General features: G+C 36.3%; 1 non-coding gene and 34 pseudogenes across 1 annotated transcript; all 35 read right to left on the bottom strand.

Moving 5' to 3' along the window:
• Positions 1–532: 532 nt before the first annotated feature.
• LOC148528965 (5S ribosomal RNA) lies at positions 533–651 on the bottom strand (annotated as a pseudogene).
• An 8,778-nt stretch (positions 652–9,429) lies between these two features.
• Positions 9,430–9,548, bottom strand: LOC148528966 (5S ribosomal RNA; annotated as a pseudogene).
• Positions 9,549–10,131: 583 nt separating this feature from the next.
• LOC148528967 (5S ribosomal RNA) lies at positions 10,132–10,250 on the bottom strand (annotated as a pseudogene).
• Positions 10,251–10,598: 348 nt separating this feature from the next.
• LOC148528968 (5S ribosomal RNA) lies at positions 10,599–10,717 on the bottom strand (annotated as a pseudogene).
• A 980-nt stretch (positions 10,718–11,697) lies between these two features.
• On the bottom strand, positions 11,698–11,816 carry LOC148528969 (5S ribosomal RNA; annotated as a pseudogene).
• A 349-nt stretch (positions 11,817–12,165) lies between these two features.
• LOC148528970 (5S ribosomal RNA) lies at positions 12,166–12,284 on the bottom strand (annotated as a pseudogene).
• Positions 12,285–12,400: 116 nt separating this feature from the next.
• LOC148528971 (5S ribosomal RNA) lies at positions 12,401–12,519 on the bottom strand. Its single transcript, XR_015877918.1, has one exon. It is a non-coding gene; the product is annotated as a 5S ribosomal RNA (ribosomal RNA).
• Positions 12,520–13,103: 584 nt separating this feature from the next.
• Positions 13,104–13,222, bottom strand: LOC148528972 (5S ribosomal RNA; annotated as a pseudogene).
• Positions 13,223–13,337: 115 nt separating this feature from the next.
• Positions 13,338–13,456, bottom strand: LOC148528973 (5S ribosomal RNA; annotated as a pseudogene).
• A 116-nt stretch (positions 13,457–13,572) lies between these two features.
• Positions 13,573–13,691, bottom strand: LOC148528974 (5S ribosomal RNA; annotated as a pseudogene).
• Positions 13,692–13,807: 116 nt separating this feature from the next.
• On the bottom strand, positions 13,808–13,926 carry LOC148528975 (5S ribosomal RNA; annotated as a pseudogene).
• A 109-nt stretch (positions 13,927–14,035) lies between these two features.
• LOC148528976 (5S ribosomal RNA) lies at positions 14,036–14,153 on the bottom strand (annotated as a pseudogene).
• Positions 14,154–14,269: 116 nt separating this feature from the next.
• On the bottom strand, positions 14,270–14,388 carry LOC148528977 (5S ribosomal RNA; annotated as a pseudogene).
• A 122-nt stretch (positions 14,389–14,510) lies between these two features.
• Positions 14,511–14,629, bottom strand: LOC148528978 (5S ribosomal RNA; annotated as a pseudogene).
• A 350-nt stretch (positions 14,630–14,979) lies between these two features.
• Positions 14,980–15,098, bottom strand: LOC148528979 (5S ribosomal RNA; annotated as a pseudogene).
• Positions 15,099–15,213: 115 nt separating this feature from the next.
• On the bottom strand, positions 15,214–15,332 carry LOC148528980 (5S ribosomal RNA; annotated as a pseudogene).
• A 116-nt stretch (positions 15,333–15,448) lies between these two features.
• Positions 15,449–15,567, bottom strand: LOC148528981 (5S ribosomal RNA; annotated as a pseudogene).
• Positions 15,568–15,683: 116 nt separating this feature from the next.
• On the bottom strand, positions 15,684–15,802 carry LOC148528982 (5S ribosomal RNA; annotated as a pseudogene).
• A 351-nt stretch (positions 15,803–16,153) lies between these two features.
• Positions 16,154–16,272, bottom strand: LOC148528983 (5S ribosomal RNA; annotated as a pseudogene).
• Positions 16,273–16,387: 115 nt separating this feature from the next.
• Positions 16,388–16,506, bottom strand: LOC148528984 (5S ribosomal RNA; annotated as a pseudogene).
• Positions 16,507–16,623: 117 nt separating this feature from the next.
• On the bottom strand, positions 16,624–16,742 carry LOC148528985 (5S ribosomal RNA; annotated as a pseudogene).
• Positions 16,743–16,858: 116 nt separating this feature from the next.
• On the bottom strand, positions 16,859–16,977 carry LOC148528986 (5S ribosomal RNA; annotated as a pseudogene).
• Positions 16,978–17,099: 122 nt separating this feature from the next.
• LOC148528987 (5S ribosomal RNA) lies at positions 17,100–17,218 on the bottom strand (annotated as a pseudogene).
• A 116-nt stretch (positions 17,219–17,334) lies between these two features.
• Positions 17,335–17,453, bottom strand: LOC148528988 (5S ribosomal RNA; annotated as a pseudogene).
• Positions 17,454–17,568: 115 nt separating this feature from the next.
• On the bottom strand, positions 17,569–17,687 carry LOC148528989 (5S ribosomal RNA; annotated as a pseudogene).
• A 116-nt stretch (positions 17,688–17,803) lies between these two features.
• On the bottom strand, positions 17,804–17,922 carry LOC148528990 (5S ribosomal RNA; annotated as a pseudogene).
• A 115-nt stretch (positions 17,923–18,037) lies between these two features.
• LOC148528991 (5S ribosomal RNA) lies at positions 18,038–18,156 on the bottom strand (annotated as a pseudogene).
• A 116-nt stretch (positions 18,157–18,272) lies between these two features.
• On the bottom strand, positions 18,273–18,391 carry LOC148528992 (5S ribosomal RNA; annotated as a pseudogene).
• A 116-nt stretch (positions 18,392–18,507) lies between these two features.
• On the bottom strand, positions 18,508–18,626 carry LOC148528993 (5S ribosomal RNA; annotated as a pseudogene).
• Positions 18,627–18,741: 115 nt separating this feature from the next.
• Positions 18,742–18,860, bottom strand: LOC148528994 (5S ribosomal RNA; annotated as a pseudogene).
• A 583-nt stretch (positions 18,861–19,443) lies between these two features.
• On the bottom strand, positions 19,444–19,562 carry LOC148528995 (5S ribosomal RNA; annotated as a pseudogene).
• Positions 19,563–19,677: 115 nt separating this feature from the next.
• On the bottom strand, positions 19,678–19,796 carry LOC148528996 (5S ribosomal RNA; annotated as a pseudogene).
• Positions 19,797–19,912: 116 nt separating this feature from the next.
• LOC148528997 (5S ribosomal RNA) lies at positions 19,913–20,031 on the bottom strand (annotated as a pseudogene).
• Positions 20,032–20,146: 115 nt separating this feature from the next.
• Positions 20,147–20,265, bottom strand: LOC148528998 (5S ribosomal RNA; annotated as a pseudogene).
• A 116-nt stretch (positions 20,266–20,381) lies between these two features.
• LOC148528999 (5S ribosomal RNA) lies at positions 20,382–20,500 on the bottom strand (annotated as a pseudogene).
• Between the last annotated feature and the right edge of the window lie 432 nt (positions 20,501–20,932).

Here is a 20,932-nt window from a genome sequence, read left to right on the forward strand (position 1 = left end):
TTGATAAGTTGATAAGAATAACGTAAAATGTAATAGAAAAGAATGTAATGGCAGTGTAAAATTACATACTGCACCTGGTATTCCCAAGTGGTCTCCCATCCAAGTACTAACCAGGCCCAACACTGGCTAGCTTCCAAGATTAGATGAGATTGGGCATGCCCAGTCTGGGGTGGATTGATGTGTTCAAAAATATTAACTTTAGACCACTTTTACATTTTAATTCAAGTAAATTCATTGATAAGTTGATAAAAATAATGTAAAATGTAATTGAAAAGAATGTAATGGCAGTGTAAAATTACCTACAGCACCTAATATTCCCAGGATGTCTCCTATCAAAGTACTAACCAGGCCGAACACTGCATAGCTTCCAAGATAAGATGATGTTGGGCATGTCCAGTGTGTTGTGGCTGTAGGTGTTCAAAAACATTAACTTTACTCTTATTTTACTTCTTAACTCAAGAAAAATTAATTGATAAGTTGATAAAATTAAATGTAAAATGTAATAGAAAAGAATGTCATGGCAGTATAAAATTACCTACAGCACCAGGTATTCCCATGTGGTCTCCCATCCAAGTACTAACCAGGCCCAACACTGCATAACTTTCAAGATCAGACTAGATTGGGTATGTCCAAAGTGGTGTGGTTGCAGGCATTCCAAAACATTAACTTTAGACCTCTTTTACTTCTTAACTCAAGTAAATTAATTGATAAGTTTATAATATTCATGTAAAATGTAATAGAAAATAATGCACTCGGAGGAAAAAATTACCTGCATCACCTGGTATTTCCAGGTGTTCTCTCATCCAAGCACTAAATAGGCCCAACACTGCATAGCTTCCAAGATCAGATGAGATTGGGCATGTCCAGTGTGGTGTGGCTGTAGGTGTTCAAAAACATTAACTAGAGACCTCTATTGCTTCTTAACTCAAGTAAATTCATTGATATGTTGATAAAATTAATGTAAAATGTCATAGAAAAGAATGTTATGGCAGTATAAAATTACCTACAATACCTGGTATTCCCACATGGTCTCCAATCCAAGTACTAACCAGGCCCAACATTGTATAGCTTCTAAGATCAGATAAGATTGGGCATGTCCAGTGTGGTGTGGCTGTATGTGTTAAAAAAACCTTTATTTTAGACTTCTTTTACTTCTTAACTCCAGTAAATTCATTGATACATTAATAAAACAAATGCAAAATGTCGTAGAAAAGTCTGTTATTGCATTTTAAAATTAGCTACAGCACCTGGTATTCCCAAGTGGTCTCTGATCCATTTACTAACCAGCACTAACACTGCATAGCTTCCAAAATCCAAAGAGATTGGGCGTGTCCAGAGCAGTTTGGCTGAAATTGTTTGAAAACCCTAATTTTAGACCTCATTTACTTCCCAACTCCAATAAATTTATTGATCAATTGATAAAAAAATTTGTAAAATGTCATAGAAAAGTCTGTTAAGTAAGTATAAAATTACCTACAGTACCTGGTATTCCCAGGTGGTCTCTGATAATGCGAGGTGTTTTGGATATTATTTTTAAACCTTACTTATTATAAGAAGAAATGGAATAATTCACACCAATACCAACTTTAAAATAAATGACAATGTTTTTCTTAAAAAGCAAATTAATTATACATGTATTATGGTATTATTGTCAAAGCAGACATACAATCCAAAAAAAACCATTAGTTCAGCAACAGTAACAAAATGATTATTTGCAATGCCTAGCATAGACTCCCAAGGTGACAGTCAGCCCATGTTTATACTTACACCCCAGCGCCCCGTGACTCTCTCGACCTACGATCTCTCCTGCTCAGCCCGACTGACCGACCCCTCCCCTTTTTGATCAATCTTTTATACTTTTTCCTCTCTGCTACTGACATATTCTAAAATGACGAATATTAATTAATTAATTCAATATTCTTGCGCACTAAACATTTCACTAATTATATATTTTAATCACAACAAAAACCTATAATCTCCTTTCTATGTTCTCAAAATACTGGTGACCGCATATAGGCCAAGGCTATCTTGATTAGCTCCCTCCTTGTTTAGCCAGATCTTAGACATACTGTCTCCTAGTCTGTTCATACTCAACTAACCCATTATTCTGTCTTGCTAGAGAAGAAATGGTTTTGATCAGTTCTAATTTATACCTATTTCTGTAATAACATTTATACCTTTAGATTATACAATATTAAACAATAATAACTGTTGCTTCAGACACACACCTGCCTACTTTAGAGAGAGGGTAAACCTCATCTCTAGGCCTGAGGCCATTCGACACATGTCGGTCCTCCGCAACTTACAACTAATATATATTCTGAATCATTTCTATGTACTCTTAATTGCAATGAAAATAATGAAAGACATAAGCATGCATATATTCGTGAATTGCTGAAGGAATATGTACTGTCACATATTCCGGCATTATCAGTTCCATCCTCATGAAATTTGAGGGGTCATAACTCCGAAAAAAGTTCATATCTCTGAAGAAAGTTCATATCTCTCATAGATTGCATCATCTGATTTCTTCTTAATGCACTGGAAAATCTTCTTGAAGCATCTCACTAATATATAGAAAATCAACAACATTATCATGACAAAAAATATTAATCTTCCCGATGCGTGCATAATGCCGCCAAACCAATTTTCAACTCATGCGAACTAGGTACTTGGGTTCGACCAGGTGAACCAACTGTCGGGAATCGTGCCATCATGTTTATTCAGCAAATTCATTTTTAACCTGAGTAATTTCATTTAACCTTTATTTTATGTCTTCTGCATCAGAAGAATTTGTAATGTATGTACAACACTTTAACTCTTATACTGTTTGTAATGTGACACAATATCCAAAGTTACAGCTGTAAGGTAGTGTGTGCTGCATTTTAATTCAGTGTTTATTTGCTTGAAACTCTCTTACCACAATGTCTGCGATATTGTTTATTAATTCCCTATGTACCAAATGTTGTTATGGTACCAAATCCTAAACCAACCTTATAACTTTGGGACAGTGTAAAAAGGTGCTTTTACTTTTCCATATACCATTTGTATTTCTATTTACCATTCTTACACAGTAATTATTTCATATGTTTCTTTTAGATTTTCTGTTGTGTTACCTTTGCATCAGATAGCAATGTTCTTATAAGACCCTTTTCAAAAGAATTCACCGGTAACCATCAATAAGCCTTATGCCCACACATATAATATAACCCCTGTGGTAGTGTCATGGTTTATTAGACAATGTGTTAGAAAAGCATTAAAAGGAACATTACAATGGGCACCCTTTTCATCCACGCTTTCTTCTTGCTTGTTCCATTCTGCAATATGATGACTGTATGTTTTATTGTACCCCAACATTCCTTCTGTCATTACACAGTTTATTAATGCAGTCACATATAATAATTTTTTATTAGGTTTTGTGTATTTAATAATTTCTAAAAGATCCCCAAACAAGTTTGATTCAGTAAGATCCTCCTTGTAAGATTGTGTTACAAACACTGGTTCCCAAATAAATACCTTCAGCTCCTGTACCATTTTGTTAATAGACATGATGTTGTCCTGATTATACCTTGGATACCTTATTAATTTTAAATGTAGGGAACCTGTGACATTATAAGGTTCAAGTGTGAGAGTTCTACATCATGAGTGAAATGTTGTTTGATTTGAGTGCAATGAGATAGACATTAGCACAACATTCCCTGAATGTCATTGTGACTACATACCCAACAATCAACTTTATTGTTCTTTCTATAAGCTCATGATAAGTGTCCAGGGAAGAAGTGTCAGTTTGTATAGAGATGCTTTCTTTGCACCATTGTATACCCCTTTTCTGAATTAAACCACAGTATTTACATATACACCTAGGAATTGTGAGGCAACCCTTCACACCTTTGCCATACTGTAATGGCTCTTTTTTTCCCGATACTTCATCAGATGTATCTTGTATGTAGTACCAGTATGAGACCTTATTTACCTATAATGTATTTCTTTTTCAAACATTTTAATTATTTTTATATATGAGTTATTAAGAATTTTCCCTTGGCCTTTTGACCATCCTCTGATGCGTACCTATACCTGGGAGTATCAGTAGTAGAATGAGTGTGCATCTTTTATGACTCTTAATGTGACTAAAACCATATCCCTTATGATCATGAGTTTTAAAATAGGAGTGGAGTCTACCAATATGACCCCGGCAGTACCCCTAGGATACCACTCCACACCGTCCTCATCAGTCACCAGTCCTTCTCAGCTCCTATTTACTATAAAAAAATAAAAAATTTAAAAATGGAAAAAAAAATAACTTTCCCAATCAATGGATTCACAGAGACTTGATCACCAATAGCCATCTTTCCTTTTGTTGTTCACAACCCGCAGAACACTACTAATAATGTCCCCAATTCTGTGAACCTTATCTTGGCCTGAACTGTGACTTTGATCAGGCCCATCATCAAATAAGTTCGTTAAATTTAAATCACAGTCAATATCTTTATCTGCATCTTCTTTGGCTTTAACTGACCTCACCGCCAGGTCGGCAACCTTCTTGCAGTGAGATTTTGTGAATCCAATTGTCCTTTTCAGCCACATCGAGGTTGTTAGCAGAACCTGGAAGGGCCTTGCCATCGATCTATGAAACAACCAGAACATAAGAAATTTCTCACCATTACATAGTCTCCAGACTGGACTCCATGACAAGGTTCTTCTGGGAGTCTCTTCATAAGCTTTCCTTGCTTTTCTTCAGATGCTGTGAGAATTGTATAACATAGTCCGTAGTTAAATCATATAACAGTGACAAGTCTGTTGCTGGACTTACAATAAGGATAGGCAGTTTTAAAAAAAAATGAAAAAAATAGCTCATAAGGCACAGATTAAGTGATTGCTTTGGAGTGGTGTGGATGCTATACAAAACTAGAGGTAAAAGCCCCCAGTCAACTCATGGTAGTCTCCATACCCACCTTATCTAACTTGTACTCAATGTTAGCGTTTACACATTCAATTTTTTTTTTTTAATAAACCCATATATTGATATATTGCTTGTAATACCTTCCCTGTAAAAAGTGTACCTCTGTCACCTTTAACAACACATGGGATACTATATTATATCTGGAAACATAAATAACTGCACGATTTCTTTGCTGTGAATGATGCTGCACATGATGTAGGATTTCTGTGACAACATCTGGAAACTGTGAAGTCCTCACAAACAATAAATGGTTAGATAAATATAAGGTATCCAGGACACACTGAACCTGCTAATGATAGTGAGATTAGTTGCAGGAAGGACATGAATATCAGTAATAATCATCAATTGTATCAGCTGAATCAGATCTAAGTTCACTTCTGGGGATAGTCATAAACAAATTCTTGATTAGAATAAACAGGCATAACTATAGCAGTAAGCTTAGACATTTTAGTTAGCTTCAGAGACAATAGTCTGTGAGGTACAAATCTTGGAATGATTATTAATTAAAATAAGCAAGCATAGAGAAAGCAATAATCTTAAGCGTTACATCAACATTGTCATCACCAGAGACAGGAGCCTCTGGGGTTCAAATCTTGAAAAAAAATAAAAAAACAGCATTGTCATCACCAGAGACAGGAGTGTCTGGGGTTCAAATCTTGGAAAAACAAAAAACAAAATAAAAAACAAAAAAAGGGGGGTCAGCTGGGCCAACTGTGAGAGCCGGGGGCACTGCCGGTGCTGTTGGCTGACTGCCACCTTGTTCCACTTCCCGGTGCCATATTGCCAGACATTGTAAATACTTAACCCTATTCTTCACCAACTTAGTCAAAATAATTGTTGCTTTCAAAGCTTCCAGAACAGATTGGTTAAATGTGCCAGCCATGGGGAAATGACCAGAGGTCCATTCAGTCATCCCACTCCACCCTGCAACAAACCTCACACTCTCATCTCCGTACTTGTCTTTCATAACTGCATACATACTGGTCATTCCTAATCACATATATATATATTTTTTTTAAATGACTACCCTCTTAACTCTTGGAAACTCACTCGATGCCATATTAAAAAAATGTCTCTCGCTCTGCTACAAAAATAAAACTGCATTTTTTTTTTCAAACAGCCAATCTCTATGACCCTGAAATGGGAACACTCTTCCAGATCCTCAAATAAGCTTTTACACTTGCAATGAGAAACTTAATTCTTTCTTAAGTACAAGTTTTGTTAGTGGGATACCTTTACAATTTCATGGTAAACTACCCTGGAAACAAATTTCCGTTTCTCCAAACCAATTTCTTCTCACCTTCATTCAAACAACCATTACCATCCAGGTGCATCATGCGCCATTCTCCCCATACCCATATCAAGCTACAATCTACCTCTTCACCCTCAAATCACTTACTCTTACCCTCTTATAACTTACTAGAACCAACTCCAATCCCATACATGTACGAGACAATGTTGCCTTTTAAAAATCAAATGAGACTAACTGTTTCTTTCACTTTAAAATTGTGACACGTCTGTCAAAATGAAAACCCAAAAAACTCTACCCTCGTGTTACCTGTCTTTCGTTATCAGGTCAACACCTGTCATGTACAATCTGACCTTGTTAACAGATTTGTACCTCAGTTACCTGGTGCCTCCCCTGTCCTCGTTATCAGGGTTCCGTGCACCTGTTACACTTGTGACTATACGTATACCTTGTGCACCTGCCCTTGTTATCAGATTTAGCACTTTTACATCAATATTATCTTGTTCTTAAATATCTGCAGATCAATTTTACACTATCTAGCCACGAGGACTTCTCTTCTTTATTTATAATATTACCCCACAATTCACATAACCAGATTTATGCCTCTCTACTCCACTTCTATGCAAGGCATACTACAGGGGAAAATGGGAAAAGCTAGCTCACCAAATGCCTCTCGTCCTAACCCCCTGCTGACACTTAATTTTTATAACCACAAAACCAACCATCAAAAAAACTCAACAATACTGCCCCTAATTTCTGGGAAAAATGACTCAAATACAATTTCAAATTTCTGGAAACCAGAAAACAAACAACAATTCTAATGAACTGCTTCCATCGGAACCCAAGTCCAAAAACCATATCAAATGACAAATCACTCTCTAAAAACACTATTGGATCAAAATCCTCAAACCTCAATTTCAAAAAACAAAACAACATTGCATATGTCATAAAATATTAGGAAAAACTCATCTATGGTAATCAAATCCCTAAGTAACTCTAACTCAGCAACATATGCACAATTAAGACACATCAGGGTCCCTGTCAATGGGGCTGTCAATGAAAGAGAAAGACAGAAGAATGAGGAAAGGTAAAAGACAGTATGCGCAACCATTTTCTTTTTTTTAAGCAAAAAAAAATATTGTTCACTCACACAAGTTGCATACACTGCTGTCTACGTTTTTTTTTATAGTGTCTTTTTTTTTGGACACAAGACCCTAATCTAACCCCAACTCCAAGCGGAAGCCGTAAGCGATACTTGGGTGGGCTTCTTGCCAGACTCTGCCACCGTGAAGGTCAGCCAATTACCCAAACATACGTCATTCAACCAATCATATGTCACTCTTTCATACAGAGCAGGGAAGGAAGAAAAAATGAAGAAGAAAAAAAACAAAAAAACTGTTTTGCGCAAAAAAATTTTTAATTTCTCAGAGAGAGCAGAAAAAGAAAATAGAAGGTATCAATAAAACTTCTTAACAAAACATCAATCTACCAATAATTTCAGAAATAGATATCTCAACTAACAAAAATGCCAAGAAAATTACTGAACTTGCAAATTTAAAAATCCTCTCTATTCTACACTCAACATATTTCAGTTCACGGGGAAGGAGAAAAAAAAAACCCTCAGCAAATACCATTTTCTTTCCCTATCTATTGGGCACACTGCCCAGACCAGAAAAGGAGGGGAAAAATCTCTCCTCCTAACACCATTTCTACAAAATACAAAACTTTCTTATACAAACTACACAATGGAGAAAAACCTTATTTTGAGAAACAAATCCTAGCAAAAGAAAACAAATCCAAAGCAATCAATACAGCGCAATTAACTTAACCATCATATCAATGACCGAAGGAGAGAGAAAAACAAAAACTGCACGTTTTAAAAATAAAAATTATCTAATAAGCAAAATAATTCACTGCCATGCACTCTCTCTCAATCACCGATACAGCGGGTGTTAACCTGTGTAATCTCGCTGGTGCCTCCATGATTGATAACGCGAGGTGTTTTGGATATTATTTTTAAACCTTACTTATTATAAGAAGAAATGGAATAATTCACACCAATACCAACTTTAAAATAAATGACAATGTTTTACTTAAAAAGCAAATTAATTATACATGTATTATGGTATTATTGTCAAAGCAGACTTACAATCCAAAAAACAAACATTAGTTCAGCAACAGTAACAAAATGATTATTTGCAATGCCTAGCATAGACTCCCAAGGTGACAGTTAGCCCATGTTTATACTTACAGCCCCGTGACTCTCTCGACCTACGATCTCTCCTGCTCAGCCCGACTGACCGACCCCTCCCCTTTTTGATCAATCTTTTATACTTTTTCCTCTCTGCTACTGACCGCATATAGGCCAAGGCTATCCTGATTAGCTCCCTCCTTGTTTAGCCAGATCTGAGACCTACTGTCTCCTAGTCTGTTCATACTCAACTAACCCATTATTCTGTCTTGCTAGAGAAGAAATGGTTTTGATCAGTTCTAATTTATACCTATTTCTGTAATAACATTTATACCTTTAGATTATACAATATTAAACAATAATAACTGTTGCTTCAGACACACACCTGCCTACTTTAGAGAGAGGGTAAACCTCATCTCTAGGCCTGAGGCCATTCGACACATGTCGGTCCTCCGCAACTTACAACTAATATATATTCTGAATCATTTCTATGTACTCTTAATTGCAATGAAAATAATGAAAGACATAATCATGCATATATTCGTGAATTGCTGAAGGAATATGTACGGTCACATATTCCAGCGTTATCATTTCCCTTCCAAGTACTAACCAGAACCAACACTGCATGGCTTCCAACATCAGACAAGATTGGGGATCTCCAGTGTGGTGTGGCTGTAAGTGTTCAAAAACAATAACTTTAGACCTATTTTACTTCTTAACTCAAGTAAAATCATTGATAAGTTGATAAAATCAATATAAAATGTAAATGAAAATAATGTCATGGCAGTATAAAATTACCTATAGCACATAGTATTTCCAGGTGGTCTCCCATCCAAGCACTAACCAGGCCCAACACTGCATAGCTTCCAAGAGCAAACTAGATAGCGCATGTCCAGAGAGGTGTGGCTTTAGGCATTCAAAAACATAAACTTTAGACCTCTTTTACTGCTTAAATCATGTAAATTCATTGAAAAGTTGACAAAATTCATATAAAATGTAATAGAAAATTATTCCATGGGTGTAATTAATTGTCTACAGCACCTAGTATTTCCAGGTGTTCTCGCATCCAAGTACTAAACAGGCCCAACACTGCATAGCTTCCAAGATCAGACGAGATTGGGCATGTCCAGTATGGTGTGGCTGTAGGTGTTCAAAAACATTAACTTTAGATCTTTTTTACTTCATAACCCAAGTAAATTAATTGATAAGTTGATAAAATTAATGTAAAATATAATAGAAAATAATGTCATGGCAGTATAAAATTACCGATAGCACATGGTATTCCCAGGTGGTCTCCCATCCACACACTAACCAGGCCCAACACTGCATGGCTTCGAACATCAGACAACATTGGGCATGTCCAGTGTGGTGTGGCTGTAGGTGTTCAAAAACATCAACTTTAGACCTCTTTTACTTCTTAACTCAAGTAAATTCATTGATAAGTTGATAACATTATTATAAAATGTAATATAAAAGAAGGTTATGGGAGTATAAAATTACCTATAGCACATGGTATTCCGAGGTGGTCTCCCATCCAAACACTAACCAGGCCAAACACTGCATAACTTCCAAGATCAGACTAGATTGCATAAGTCCAGAGTGATGTGGCTGTAGGCATTCAAAAGCATTAACTTTAGACCACGTTTACTTCTTAGCTCAAGTAAATTCATTGATAAGTTGACAATATTCATGTAAAATGCAATAGAAAATAATGAACTCGGGGTATAAAATGACCTACATCACCTGGTATTTCCTGGTGTTCTCGCATCCAAGTACTAAACAGGCCCAACACTGCATAGCTTCCAAGATCAGATGAGATTGGGCATGTCCAGTATGGTGTGGCTGTAGGTGTTCAAAAACATTAACTTTAGATCTTTTTTACTTCTTAACCCAAGTAAATTAATTGATAAGTTGATAAAATTAATGTAAAATGTAATAGAAAAGAATGTTATGGCATTATAAAATTACCTACAGCACCTTATATTCCCAGGTGGTCTCCTATCCAATACTAACCAGGCCCAACACTGCATGGCTTCCAAAATGCAAAGAGATTGGGCATGTCCAGTGCAGTGTGGCAGAAATTGTTTGAAGACCTTAATTTTAGACCTCATTTACTTCTCAACTCCAATAAATTCATTGATCGATTGATAAAATAAATGCAAAATGTCAAAGAAAAGTCTGTTAAGGTAGTATAAAATTACCTACAGCACCTGGTATTTCCAGATGTTCTCGCATCCAAGTACTAAACAGCCCCAACACTGCATAGCTTCCAAGATCAGATAAGATTGGGCATGTCCAGTGTGGTGTGGCTGTAGGTGTTCAAAAAACTTAATTTTAGACTTCTTTTACTTCTTAACTCCAGTAAATTCATTGATACATTGAGAAAATAAATGTAACAAGTCATATAAAAGTCTTTTATTGCAGTTTAAAATTATCTACAGCACCTGGTATTCTCAGGTGGTCTCGCATACAAGTACTAAACAGGCCCAACACTACCTACCTTCTAAGATCATACAAGATTGGGTATTGTGTGGCTGTAGGTGTTCAAAAACTTTAACTTTAGACTTCTTTTACTTCTTAGCTCAAGAAAATTCGTTGATAAGTTGATAAAATTAATGTAAAATATCACAGAAAAGAATGTTATGGCAGTATTAAATTACCTACTGCACCTGGTAGTCTCCCATCCAAGTACTAACGTGGAACAATGTTGCACAGCTTCCAAAGTCAAGATTGGGCATGTCCAGTGACATTTGGCTGTAGGTATACCAAAACATTAACACTAGACCTCTTTTACTTCTTAACTCAAGTAAATTCATTGATAAGTTGAAAAAATAAATGTAATATGTAATAGAAAAGAATGTTATGTCAGTATAAGATTACCTACAGCAGCTGGTATTTCCAGGTGGTCTCCCATCCAAGTACTAAACCTTCCCAACACTGCTGACAGTGTTATAAAACTTTAATTTTAGACCTCTTTTACTTTTTAACTCCAGTAAAATCATTGATACATTGATAAAATAAATGTAAAATGTCATAGGAAATTATGTTATTGCAGTTTAAAATAATCTACAGCACCTGATATTCCCAAGTGGTCTCTGATCCATGTACTAACCAGAACTAACACTGCATAGCTTCCAAAATCGAAAGAGATTCTGCATATCCAGTGCAGTGTGGCTGAAATTGTTTGAAAACCTTAATTTTGGACCTCATTTACTTCTCAACTCCAGTAAATTCATTGATAAGTTAATAAAGTAAATGTAAAATGTCATAGAAAAGTCTGTTATGGCAGTATAAAATTACCTACAGCAACTGGTATTCCAAGGTGGTCCCCCATCCAAGTACAAACCTAGCCCAACACTGCACAACTTCCAAGATCAGTTGAGATTGGGCATGTCCAGTGTGGTGTGGCTGTAGTTGTACAAAAACCTTAATTTTAGACCTCATTTACTTCTTAACTCCTGTAAATTTATTGGTACATTGATAAAATAAATGTAAACAGTCATATAAAAGTCTGTTATTCTATTTTAAAATTAGCTTCATCACCTGGTATTTCCAAGTGGTCTCTGATCCAAGTACTTTCCAGTACTAACACTTCACAGCATACAAAATCCAAAGAGATTGAGCATTTCCAGTGCAGTGTGGCTGATATTGTTTGAAAACCTTCATTTTAGACCTCAATTACTTCTCAACTCCAATAAATTCATTGATAAATTTATAAAATAAATGTAAAATGTCATAAAAAAGAAAATTATGGCAGTATAAAATTTCCTACAGCACCTGATATTCCCAGGGGGTCTCCAATCGAAGTACTAACCAGGTCCTACACTGCATAACTTCCAAGATCGTACGAGATTGGGCATGTCCAGTGTGGTTTGGCTGTAGGTGATCAAAAACATTAACTTTAGTCCTCTATTACTTCTTAACTCAAGTAAATTCATTGATAAGTTGAAAAAATTTAATGTAAAATGTTATAGAAAAGAATATTATAGCAGTATAAAATTACCTACAGCACCTGGTATTCCCAGGTGGTCTCCCATCAAAGTACTAACCTGGCCCAACACTGCATAGCTTCCAAGATCGTACGAGATTGGGCATGTCCAGTGTGGTTTGGCTGTAGGTGATCAAAAACATTAACTTTAGTCCTCTATTACTTCTTAACTCAAGTAAATTCATTGATAAGTTGAAAAAATTAAATGTAAAATGTAATAGAAAAGAATGTTATGGCAGTATAAAATAAACTACAGCATCTGGTATTCCCAGGTGGTCACCCATCCAAGTACTAACCAGGCCCAACACAGCACAGCTTCCAAGATCAGACAAGTTTGGGCATGTCCATTGTGGTTTGGCTGTAGGTGCTCAAAACATTAACTTTAGACCTCTATTACTTCTTAACTCAATTAAATTCATTGATAAGTTGAAAAAATTAAATGTAAAATGTAATAGAAAAGAATGTTATGGCAGTATAAAATTACCTACAGCTCCTGGCATTCCCAGGTGGTCTCCCATCCAAGTACTAACCAGGACAAACACTGCATAGTTTCCAAGATAAGACAAGATTGGTCATGTCCAGTGTGGTTTGGCTGTAGATGCTCAAAAGCATTAACTTTAGACCTCTATTACTTCTTAACTCAAGTAAATTCATGGATAAGTTTAAAAATTAAATGTAAAATGTAATAGAAAAGAATGTTATGGCAGTATAAAATTACCTACAGATCCTGGTATTCCCAGGTGGTCTCCCTACCAAGTACTAACCAGGCCCAACACTGCATAGCTTCCAAGGTCAGATGAGATTGGGCATGTCCAGTGTGGTTTGGCTGTAGATGCTCAAAAGCATTAACTTTAGACATCTATTACTTATTAACTCAAGTAAATTCATTGATAAGTTTAAAAACTAAATGTAAAATCTAATAGAAAAGAATGTTATGGCAGTATAAAATTACCTACAGCTCCTGGTTTTCCCAGGTGGTCTACCATCCAAGTACTAACCAGGCCCAACACTGCATAGCTTCCAAGATCAGAAGCGATTGGGCATGTCCAGTGTGGTTTGGCTGTAGGTGCTCAAAAACAGTAACTTTAGACCTCTTTTACTTCTTAACTCAAGTAAATTCATTGATAAGTTGAAAAAATTAAATGTAAAATGTAATAGAAGAGACTGTTATGGCAGTATAAAATTACCTACAGCACCTGGTATTCCTAGGTCGTCTCCCATCCAAGTACTAACCAGGCCCAACACTGCATAGCTTCCAAGATCAGACGAGATTGGGCATGTCCAGTGTGGTTTGGCTGTAGGTGCTCAAAAACATTAACTTTAGACCTCTATTACTTCTTAACTCAAGTAAATTCATTGATAAGTTGAAAAAATTAAAAGTAAAATGTAATAGAAAAGAATGTTATGGCAGTATCAAATTACCTACAGCACCTGTTATTCCCAGGTGGTCTCCCATCCGAGTACTAACCAGGCCCAACACTGCATAGCTTCCAAGATCAGACAAGATAGGGCATGTCCAGTGTGGTTTGGCTGTAGGTGCCCAAAAACATTAACTTTAGACCTCTTTTACTTCTTAACTCATCATTGATAACTTGAAAAAATTAAATGTAAAATGTAATAGAAAAGAATGTTATGGCAGTATAAAATTACCTACAGCACCTGGTATTCCCAGGTGGTCTCCCATCCAAGTACTAACCAGGCCCAACACTGCATAGTTTCCAAGATAAGACGAGATTGGGCATGGCCAGTGTGGTTTGCTGTAGGTGCTCAAAAACATTAACTTTAGACCTCTTTTACTTCTTAACTCAAGTAAATTCATTGATAAGTTGAAAAAATGAAATGTAAAATGTAATAGAAAAGAATGTTATGGCAGTATAAAATTACCTACAGCACCTGGTATTCCCAGGTGGCCTCCCATCCAAGTACTAACCAGGCCCAACACTGCTAAGCTTCCAAAATAAGACAAGATTGGGCATGTCCAGTGTGGTTTGGCTGTAGGTGTTCAAAAACATTAACTTTAACTTTAGACCTCTATTACTTCTTAACTCAAGTAAATTCATTGAGAAGTTGAAAAAATTAAATGTAAAATGTAATAGAAAAGAATGTTATGGCAGTATAAAATTACCTACAGCACCTGGTATTCCCAGGTGGTCTCCCATCCAAGTACTAACCAGGCCCAACACTGCATAGTTTCCAAGATAAGACGAGATTGGGCATAGCCAGTGTGGTTTTGCTGTAGGTGCTCAAAACACTAACTTTAGACCTCTTTTACTTCTTAACTCAAGTAAATTCATTGAAAAGTTGAAAAAATTAAATGTAAAATGTAATAGAAAAGAATGTTATGGCAGTATATAATTACCTACAGCACCTGGTATTCCCAGGTGGTCTCCCATCCAAGTACTAACCAGTCCAAACACTGCATATTTTCCAAGATAAGACAAGATTGGGCATGGCCAGTGTGGTTTTGCTGTAGGTGCACAAAAACATTAACTTTTGACTTCTTTGACTGCTTAAGTCAAGTAAATTCAAAGATAAGTTGAAAAAATTAAATGTAAAATGTAATAGAAAAGAATGTTTTGGCTGTATAAAATTACCTACAGCACCTGGTATTCCCAGGTGGTCTCTCTACCAAGTACTAACCAGGCCCAACACTGCATAACTTCCAAGGTCAGATGAGATTTGGCATGTCCAGAGTGGTTTGGCTGTAGGTGCTCAAAAGCGTTAACTTTAGACATCTATTACTTCTTAACTCAAGTAAATCCATTGATAAGTTTAAAAATTAAATGTAAAATCTAATAGAAAAGAATGTTATGGCTGTATAAAATTACCTACAGCTCCTGGTATTCCCAGGTGGTCTCCCATTCAAGTACTAACCAGGACCAACACTCCATAGCTTCCAAGATAAGACAAAATTGGGCATGTCCAGTGTGGTTTGGCCGTAGGTGCTAAAAAACATTAACTTTAGACCTCTATTACTTCTTAACTCAAGTAAATTCATTGATAAGTTGAAAAAATTAAATGTAAGATGTAATAGAAAAGAATGTTATGGCAGTATCAAATTACCTACAGCACCTGGTATTCCCAGGTGGTCTCCCATTCAAGTACTAACCAGGCCCAACATTGCATAGTTTCCAAGATAAGACGAGATTGGGCATGGCCAGTGTGGTTTTGCTGTAGGTGCACAAAAACATTCTCTTTTGACCTATTTTACTTCTTAACTCAAGTAAATTCAATGATAAGTTGAAAAAATTAAATGTAAAATGTAATAGAAAAGAATGTTTTGGCTGTATAAAATTACATACAGCACCTGGTATTCCCAGGTGGTCTCCCTACCAAGTACTAACGAGGCCCAACACTGCATAGCATCCAAGATCAGATGAGATTGGGCATGTCCAGTGTGTCTTGGCTGTAAGTGCTCAAAAGCATTAACTTTAGACGTCTATTACTTCTTAACTCAAGTTAATTCATTGATAAGTTGAAAAAATTAAATGTAAAATGTAATAGAAAAGAATGTTATGGCAGTATAAAATTACCTACAGCTCCTGGCATTCCCAGGTGGTCTCCCATCCAAGTACTAACCATGCCAAACACTGCAAAGTTTCCAAGATAAGACAAGATTGGGCATGTCCAGTGTGGTTTGGCTGTAGGTGCTCAAAAACATTAACTTTATACCTCTTTTACTTCTTAACTCAAGTAAATTCATTGATAAGTTGAAAAAATTAAATGTAAAATGTAATAGAAAAGAATCTTATGGCAGTATAAAATTACCTACAGCACCTGGTATTCCCAGGTGGTCTCCAGTCCAAGTACTAACCAAGCCCAACACTGCATAGCTTCCAAAATCAGATGAGATTGGGCATGTCCAGTGTGGTTTGGCTGTAGGTGCTCAAAAGCATTAACTTTAGACCTCTATTACTTCTTAACTCAAGTAAATTCATGGACATGTTTAAAAATTAAATGTAAAATGCAATAGAAAAGAATGTTATGGCAGTATAAAATTACCTAGAGATCCTGGTATTCCCAGGTGGTCTCTCATCCAAGTACTAACCAGGCCCAACACTGCATTGCTTCCAAGATCAGACGAGATTGGGCATGTCCAGTGTGGTTTGGCTGTAGATGCTCAAAAACTTTAACTTTAGGACCTCTTTTACTTCTTAACTCAAGAAAATTCATTGATAAGTTGAAAAAATGTTATGTAAAATGTAATAGAAAAGAATGTTATGGCTGTATAGAATTACCTACAGCACCTGGTATTCCCAGGTGGTCTCCCATCCAAGTACTAACCAGGCCCAACACTGCATAGTTTCCAAGATAAGATGAGATTGGGCATGGCCAGTGTGGTTTTGCTGTAGGTGCTCAAAAACATTAACTTTAGACCTCTATTACTTCTTAACTCAAGTAAATTCATTGAAAAGTTGAAAAAATTAAATGTAAAATGTAATAGAAAAGAATGTTATGGCAGTATAAAATTGCCTACAGCACCTGGTATTCCCAGGTGGCCTCCCATCCAAGTACTAACCAGGCCCAACACTGCATAGCTTCCAAGATCAGACAAGATTGGGCATGTCCAGTGTGGTTTGGCTGTCGGTGCTCAAAAACATTAACTTTAACTTTAGACCTCTATTACTTCTTAACTCAAGTAAATTCATTGATAAGTTGAAAAAATTAAATGTAAAATGTAATAGAAAAGAATGTAATGGCAGTATAAAATTACCTACAGCACCTGGTATTCCCAGGTGGTCTCCCATCCAAGTACTAACAAGGCCCAACACTGCATAGTTTCCAAGATAAGATGAGATTGGGCATGGCCAGTGTGGTTTTGCTGTAGGTGCTCAAAAACATTAACTTTAGACCTCTTTTACTTCTTTACTCAAGTAAATTCATTGATAAGTTGAAAAAATTAAATGTAAAATGTTATAGAAAAGAATGTTATGGCAGTATAAAATTACCTACAGCACCTGGTATTCCCAGGTGGTTTCCGTATCAAGTACTAACCAGGCCCAACACTGCATAGCTTTCAAGGTCAGATGAGATTGGGCATGTCCAGAGTGGTTTGGCTGTAGGTGCTCAAAAGCGTTAACTTTAGACATCTATTACTTCTTAACTCAAGTAAATTCATTGATAAGTTTAAAAGTTAAATGTAAAATCTAATAGAAAAGAATGTTATGGCAGTATAAAATTACCTACAGCTCCTGGTTTTCCCAGGTGGTCTCCTATCCAAGTACTAACCAGGCCCAACACTGCTTAGCTTCCAAGATCAGACGAGATTGGGCATGTCCAGTGTGGTTTGGCTGTAGGTGCTCAAAATCATTAACTTTAGACCTCTCTTACTTCTTAACTCAAGTAAATTCATTGATAAGTTGAAAAAATGTAATGAAAAATGTAATAGAAAAGACTGTTATGGCAGTATAAAATTACTTACAGCACCTGGTATTCCTAGGTGGTCTCCCGCCCAAGTACTAACCAGGCCCAACACTGCATAGCTTCCAAGATCAGACAAGATTGGGCATGTCCAGTGTGGTTTGGCTGTAGGTGCTCAAAATCATTAACTTTATACCTCTTTTACTTCTTAACTCAAGTAAATTCATTAATAAGTTGAAAAAATGAAAAGTAAAATGTAATAGAAAAGACTGTTATGGCAGTATAAATTACCTACAGCACCTGGTATTCCCAGGTGGTCTCCCATCCAATTACTAACCTGGGCCAACACTGCATAGCTTTCAAGAACTGTCGAGATTGGGCATGTCCAGTGTGGTTTGGCTGTAGGTGCTCAAAAACATTAACTTTAGACCTCTATTACTTCTTAACTCAAGTAAATTCATTGATAAGTTGAAAAAATTAAATGTAAAATGTAATAGAAAAGAATGTTATGGCAGCATAAAATTACCTACAGCTCCTGGAATGCCCAGGTGGTCTCCCATCCAAGTACTAACCTGGCCCAACACTGCATAGTTTCCAAGATAAGACGAGATTGGGCATGGCCAGTGTGGTTTTGCTGTAGGTGCACAAAAACATTAACTTTAGACCTCTTTTACTTCTTAACTCAAGTAAATTCATTGATAAGTTGAAAAAATTAAATGTAAAATGTAATAGAAAAGAATGTTTTGGCTGTATAAAATTACCTACAGCACCTGGTATTCCCAGGTGGTCTCCCATCCAAGTACTAACCAGGCCCAACACTGCATAGTTTCCAAGATAAGACAAGATTGGGCATGGCCAGTGTGGTTTTGCTGGAGGTGCACAAAAACATTAACTTTAGACCTCTTTTACTTCTTAACTCAAGTAAATTCAATGATAAGTTGATAAAATTAATGTAAAATGTATTAGAATAGAATGTTATGGCAGTATAAAATTACCTACAGCACCTGGAATTCCCAGGTGGTCTCTCATTCAAGTATTAATCAGGCCCAACACTGCATAGCTTCCAAGATCAGATAAGATTGGGCATGTCCAGTGTGGTGTGGCTGTAGGTGTTCAAAAACATTAACTTTAGACCTCTTTTACTCCTTAACTCAAGTAAATTCATTGATAAGTTGAAAAAATTAATGTAAAATGTAATTGAAAAGAATGTTATGGCACTCTAAAATTACCTACAGCACCTAGGATTCCCAGCTGGCCTCCCATCCAAGTACTAACAAAGATCAACACCGCATAGCTTCCAAGAACAGATGAGATTGGGCATTTATAGTGTGATGTTGCTGTAGGTGTTCAAAATCATTGTCTTTAGACCTCTTTTACTTCTTAACTCAAGTAAATTCATTGATAAGTTGATACAATTAATGTAAAATGTAATTGAAAAGAATGTTATGGCAGTATAAAATTACCTACAGCACCTGGTATTCCCATGTGGTCTCACATCCAAGTACTAACCAGTCCTAACACTGCATAGCTTCCAATATAAGACAAAATGCAGCACGTCCAGTGTAGTGTGGCTATACATGTTCAAATACCTTAACTTTAGCCCTCTTTTACGTCTTAACTCAAGTAAATTCATTGATAAGTTGATAAAATTAATGTAATATGTAATAGAAAAGAATGTTATGGCAGTATAAAATTACCTACAGCACCTGGTATTCCCTGGTGGTCTCCCATCCAAGTACTAAACAGGCCCAACAGTGCATAGCTTCCAAGATCAGACAAGATTGGGCATGTCCAGTGTGGTTTGGCTACAGGCCTTCAAAAATATTAACTTTAGACCTCTTATACTTCTTAACTCATGTAAATTCATTGATAATTTTAAAAATTAAATGTAAAATGTAATAGAAAAGAATGTTATGGCAGTATAAATTTACCTGCAGCACCTGGTATTCCCAGGTGGTCTCCCATCCAAGCACTAACCAGGCCCATCACTGCATAGCTTCCAAGATCAGACAAGATTGGGCATGTCCAGTGTGGTTTGGCTGTAGGAGCTCAAAAATATTGACTTTAGACCTCTTTTACTTCTTAACTCAAGTAAATTCATTGATAAGTTGAAAAAATTAAATGTAACATGTAATAGAATAGACTGTTATGGCAGTATAAAATTACCTACAGCACCTGGTATTCCTAGGTGGTCTCCCATCAAAGTACTAACCAGGCCCAACACTGCATAGCTTCCAAGATCAGACGAGATTGGCCGTGTCCAGTGTGGCTTGGCTGTAGGTGCTCAAAAACATTAACTTTAGACCTTTATTACTTCTTAACTCAAGTAAATTCATTGATAATTTTAAAAATTAAATGTAAAATGTAATAGAAAAGAATGTTATGGCAGTATAAAATTACCTACAGCTCCCGGTATTCCCAGGTGGTTTCCCATCCAAGTACTAACCAGGCCCAACACTGCATAGTTTCCAAGATAAGACGAGATTGGGAATGGCCAGTGTGGTTTTGCTGTAGGTGCACAAAAACATTAACTTTAGACCTCTTTTACTTCTTAACTCAAGTACATTCAATGATAAGTTGAAAAAATTAAATGTAAAATGTAATAGAAAAGAATGTTTTGGCTGTATAAAATTACCTACAGCTCCTGGTAATCCCAGGTGGTCTCCCATCCAAGTACTAACCAGGCCCAACACTGCAAAGCTTCCAAGATAAGACGAGATTGGGCATGTCCAGTGTGGTTTGGCTGTAGGTGCTCAAAAGCATTAACTTTAGACCTCTATTACTTCTTAACTCGAGTAAATTTATTGATAAGTTGAAAAAATTAAATGTAAAATGTAATAGAAAAGAATGTTATGGCAGTATAAACTTAAATACAGCACTTGGTATTCCCAGGTGGTCTCCCATCCAAGTTCTAACCAGGCCCAACACTCCACAGCTTCCAAGAACAGAGGAGATTGGGCACATCCAGTGTGGTTTGGCTGTTGGTTTTCAAAAACATTAACTTTAGACCTCTATTACTTCTTAACTCAAGTAAATTCATTGATAAGTTGATAAAATTAAATGTAAAATGTAATAGAAAAGAATGTTATGGCAGTATAAAATTACCAACAGCACCTGGTATTCCCAGGTGGTCTCCCATCCAATTTCTAACCAAGCCCAACACCGCATAGCTTCCAAGATCAG

The sequence above is a fragment of the Taudactylus pleione genome, unplaced genomic scaffold (assembly GCF_031769625.1).
Source record: "Taudactylus pleione unplaced genomic scaffold, aTauple2 ptg000087l, whole genome shotgun sequence".
Taxonomy (NCBI): domain Eukaryota; kingdom Metazoa; phylum Chordata; class Amphibia; order Anura; family Myobatrachidae; genus Taudactylus; species Taudactylus pleione.